At 35.5% G+C, this 5,616-nt stretch overlaps 1 long non-coding RNA gene across 1 annotated transcript; it reads left to right on the forward strand.

Moving 5' to 3' along the window:
- Positions 1-515: 515 nt before the first annotated feature.
- On the forward strand, positions 516-3,959 carry LOC125094949 (uncharacterized). Its single transcript, XR_007125747.1, has 3 exons — positions 516-611; positions 824-826; positions 3,924-3,959. It is a non-coding gene; the product is annotated as an uncharacterized LOC125094949 (long non-coding RNA).
- Positions 3,960-5,616: the final 1,657 nt, after the last annotated feature.

Raw genomic sequence — 5,616 nt, forward strand, 5'->3', positions numbered from 1 at the left:
GATTTCATATCGTCACAGACTGTCTGCCATGTAACCTCTTGGAACTCTTCATGCCAATGGATAAACAGGCGAAGAAGGGGTTGGTATGTGGCTGGGGGAGATTGATCTTGAGTGTAAAGGAGAAATGTGATGTAGGGTGTACGGAGAAGAAGGCTTGGTTTTCTGGGGATCCTATGGGCACTCCAAAGTTCTATGATTAAAGTTCATGGGAAATCACATCAACCCAATACAGTCAGAATGTGTAATGACCCAACCACTTCAAGAATAGAGATCTTGTTTATTCAGCCAGGCTGAGGTGATCGCTCAGAGTAAAAGCAATAGAGAATGGGGAGTGGGAAAAGGTAGTGAAAAACACCAATTTTGAACTCATGACTAAACTGTTGACATGAGGTCTACGATAATTAATAGTTACTTATTTCACTAAAGGATATATTGATGTGTAGTTTAAGCATTTTTCCTTACTATTAGCAAATATTAGATATGGTAATAGTAGCTAACCCTATATCTCAATATTCAGGTTATAAAACATCAAAGAGAAAGTGTGACTCATCCTGAAGAGGAATGAGTATCAACCAAAGAGAAATATAAGGACTTTGAATTTGTTTGGAAAGGTTAGTGTGTGTTGCATCGTGTTAGTAGGAAGTATGATTTTAGAACTTATCTGCAGTTAATAAAGATGCATAGAGATTCTAAAATGGCAAGAGAATCTTGATAGTTTTCCACTGTGTCAATTTAGCTAAACTGGAATGATTTTTCCCAGAATTTCTTTCCCTCTATGATCTGGGCTAAGCATGGCCTTAAGAAAACCATGTGTAAGGTTTAGAAGGTGGAAGTGAACAATAGCTAGATTGAGGCTCGGGGTGTCAGTGTAGGATCAGATACGATTATAGCTCATGCACAGTGTCACAAATTTGCTGACTCACCTTGGCGCGAAACAGTAACAGGGCTTTACCTTCTCTGCCATCTGCTAGATCTCCAGCTCCAGCTCCATTGACGCCTGAGCCAGATTTTTATTTATGCCCTTGAGAAAAACCACCAGCCTCTTCTACAGATCCTGCCTATCACTGAAGCTGGACAGTTCATGGTGTTGAGAGGCTAATATGGTTTCTAGTTCATCCTCATAGGTCCTAGTTCATCTTCACATGTTCCAGTTTGCCTTTGCTCTGAAACTATGTATTTCCTGAGGTACTGCACTATCCTCCTGACTCATAAAAATACCCTACAAATTGAGCATCTCTTTTCTGGAAAATGTTTTTTTAAAAGAATTTCTCTAGGAATTTTCAGTGTTTAGTCATTTTAACAAAGTGTTTTATTTGGGGGTGATAAACATTTTCCTGTTTGACAGAATTTATCAAATTTAGTTTATTAATTATAGAGTAAAATAACCCACAAATTTTAAAATATCATAGCATTAGATCGACATTTACCAACAAATTGTCAAAAATGGATAAAATTTGCTTTCATGATCAATTGGCAGTTCTGTTTTTGTAATTTATTTGGTTCTAAATTATTACCCCCTAAAGACTTCATTTATATTACTTTAAATTAAACTTATTTACTAACTTGTGTTTTTGTAGCTCTTTGTATTTTGCAGTAGTTCGCATTTGTATCACTTCTAAACAGCAAACAGGGTTTTTTTGTCTCTCATTTTTTTTTTTTAAAGATTTTATTTATTTGACAGAGAGAGATCACAAGTAGGCAGAGAGGCAGACAGAGGGGCGGGGGGAAGCAGGCTCCCTGCTGAGCAGAGAGCCTGATGCGGGATTCAATCCCAGGACCCTGGGATCATGACCTGAGCCGAAGGAAGAGGTTTAACCCACTGAGCCACCCAGGTGCCCCTCTCATTTTTTTTAAATTAGCAGACACCTAAAGAATCTTATCAGGGTTTGCACAGGACCCTGATGACTACTTATTTACTTGAGAGAGTACATATGAGTACAGGGGATGGGCAGAAGGAGAAGAGATTCTCAAGCAGTCTCTGCACTGAGGTGGATCTGACAAGGGGCTCAAGCTTACAACCCTGAGATCATAACCTGAGTCAAAATCAAGAGTTGGGAGCCTAACTGACTGAGCCACCCAGGTGCCCCTGATTACTACTTTGATATAATGTATATATGCACTATACGCTGAGCTGGTAAAACACATTATAAATTATATAGTAACTATTTTTTAAAGATTTTGTCAGAGAGAGAGAGTGAGAACAAGCAGGGGGAGCAGAAGAGGGAGAAGGAGGCTCCCTGCTGAACAAGGAGCCTGATGTGGAACTCGATCTCAGGACCTTGGGATCATGACCTGAATTGAAGGCAGATGCTTACCCGACTGAGCCACCCAGGCATCCCTATATATTAAATATTTTATCTGCTTTTACAAATGGGAGGTGCAAAAATACATACAGTAGTCTCACTGATGACTGTAAAATGAATTAACACTTGGTAATAGTGCTGAAGCTTGTTAACTCTAAAGATCATAGCCCCCTTTACTTCAGTCATAGCCCTAAAGTGGCCTGTTTAAATTTTCGTGTATACTTAGAGTTAAAAAGATCTTGTTTCCTATTACATAGTTTATTTCAATTTTTTTATCTCTTTGTTCTTTAGCCTTTAATAATGTTTGTGACTAAAAGTAAAGCCATATTAAAATAAATCAGTTCAAAATACTTATAGACAAATGGCATAGTATCTAGGATTTGACTCAAAATAATGTGAGGAAAGAAGAAAGGCAAATAGATGAAACAATATTAGTCAATGTTTGAAAAATATTGAAACTTCTTCTTGATGTTACTCATGGCCAGCCATTACATAGCTTCAGAATGGGGGCTGGTCATCAAAAAGAACAATCTCATGATTAATGTATGGAACCTTGAGCTAGCCCAGATTCTAGGAAGGGGAGGGTGGCTGGTGATTGAATTCAAATACATGGACCGATTTAATCAATCCTACCTCTATAATGAAATCTCTGTACCCCGAAACCCACTGGAGCTTCCTTGTTGGTGAACACATTGGTGTGTTATATGTATATTATTTTAGTACTTACACATCTTTTCATAATGTTCATGTAACTATTTTCCATCACATGCTGTTAGCTCCTCAAAAATGTTTTACCTTGGGGCACCTCAGCGGCTCAGTTATTAAGCAGCTGTCTTCAGCTCTGGTCATGATCCCAGGGTCCTGGGATCGAACCCTACATTGGGCTCCCTGCTCAGTGGGAAGCCTACTTCTCCCTCTCCCACTCCCCCTGCTTATGTCCCCTCGCTCACTGACTCTCTGTCAAATAAATTAATAAAATCTTTTTTAAAAAATGATTTTTATCTTTGTTTATCTATCCCCAGAACCTAGCTCCATGGTGACAACAAAGTGTGTGCAATTAATATTTCTTGTGGAAATTATTTGAGCAAAGTGAATGCATCTGTACATGTCTTTCATAATGTGCTTTTCCCCCTAGATCTAGATTTATTATGTGTGTTTATTCTATTGGAAGTAAGTTATTTTTATGATTAACCTTAAGTAAACAAGACCTTTTTTTTAAGATGAGAAACCATCGCTTGTTTTTCTCTAAATTTCCTTCATGTTCAAATCAATCTATTCTAATTGCTTTTTGCATGAATGAACACTACAATTATGTGTTATCTTCTCTCAATCTGAAATGTTCTTATAGATGTTGATCGAAATATTTTGTAATTATATTGCAGTTTGGACATCTGAGGTCAAAATAACAAATATATTAATTCTGACAACATTTATTTAATACAAGGTTAGATCTTTTGCTAAAAGATAGAACACTATAATTTTTTAAAGATTAGTCTTTGTGGTTATACAAAAGTCATATTTATCACTCAAAATTTTCAACTACTCAGTAGTGAAATCCTCGTTTAATCTATTAGAGTGCATCTTCATTACACTAATTTGATTACTTTTTTCCCTCTACAGTATATGTGGAGCAAACTAGCTTTGGTCCAACAAACAGTAAGTCTGTGTTTTTATAATGTCACTTATTTAGATGACAAGTGAAAAGTTCAATTACTCTAAATGCATGACCTATGTGTAATTAGAAAATCGAAACTAGAAATTTTTTTTTTAAAAGATTTTATTTATTTATTTGACAGAGAGAGATCACAAGCAGGCAGAGAGGCAGGCAGAGAGAGAGGAGGAAGCAGGCTCCCTGCTGAGCAGAGAGCCCGATGCGGGGCTCGATCCCAGGACCCTGAGATCATGACCTGAGCCGAAGGCAGTGGCTTAACCCACTGAGCCACCCAGGTGCCCCGAAACTAGAAATTTTTTTAAATTACAGCTTAAATTACGTGGGCCCCTAGACTCCTACTGTAAGATAAGAGTAATAATCAGAATTTGCTAAGAAAAAATTTTCATAAGGACTAAATGTAAGTGCTCTTGTCATCAAAAATATTTTGAATCTTATATACAGAGAATAAAAAAATACATTTGTATCTCTATAGTATCTTTTCTCCTCAGCTATTTCTTTTCAATTAGGTAGACCTTGGTTGAATTAGTTTATACTTAAGATTCTCACTTTTATCCAGACTACTTTGTCTATTTTCAGGCTCTATTATGGTTGGACAGCTAATATATAATTTCTATCTTAAAAGAGTTTTATATTACCATTAAAAAAGGAAATAAAATCTTTCAGCAATAGCACAAAACCTGTCCTGCTCAGGACCCTGCACAAATGATATCACTCAGTAATATTTCTGAATGAATAAACATATGCATGTGATGAGAATCACTCCATATCACTGAACGGTGCATGGAAATTAACAACAGATGTACTCCATTTTGTCTCTTCCCACATATATCATCCAACATGTAACCGTTTTCATATTTTATAGGACTTTTAAAAATATATTCTAGAATATTCCATGTATTTTGCTGATCTTAAAGTGTCAACCATCCTTAAGTATTAAGTTCAAATCCCATCTCCTCATTGATACCACTGGTGTAAAATTAATTTTCCTTTTCTGTAGTACTAGTGTATAACATATAATTTACTACTTTGTTGACATTGTTTTAATCTGTGTGAACAAAAAGCTCTTTCAGATCACCAATAAGAATTTATTTTTCTGTTCTATTTTTCTATTTTAACAAACAATCCAACAAATATAGTACCAACCACAAGGTGGATATATTATACATACATGACTGATTGAGTATAAAGTGTAAATCATTTTATTAACATGACCTTTTCTAAGAAACCATCCAAAGTGAAAAGAAAGCCTCAGGCTAATATATTTAAACAATTTCCTTTGTGGGTTTAGACTTATTCATTCATATTTAAATGAAACAGTTGTATATGTTACATTTATGTGACTATATCAATTTAATATGGAGAAAGAAGGCAGAGATGGACAATATAAATATTGCCACCATAAAGAGCATTAGCTCTAAGCCAAAAAGCCTAGATTCTTAATCTTACCTATCATGTATTAGCTCTTTTATCTTAGGCAAATTACCTAACTTCTGTGTCCTAATGTCTTCATCCATAAAATTTTGATAATTTACGATGACTTCATACCTTTTTTATGCAAAATAAATGGGGGATAAATGAACTAGACAGAAGTTAAATATTCAAATATTTACTAAATATGTGTGTATGTATATAATATATATG

Source organism: Lutra lutra, chromosome 3, assembly GCF_902655055.1.
Source record: "Lutra lutra chromosome 3, mLutLut1.2, whole genome shotgun sequence".
NCBI lineage: Eukaryota > Metazoa > Chordata > Mammalia > Carnivora > Mustelidae > Lutra > Lutra lutra.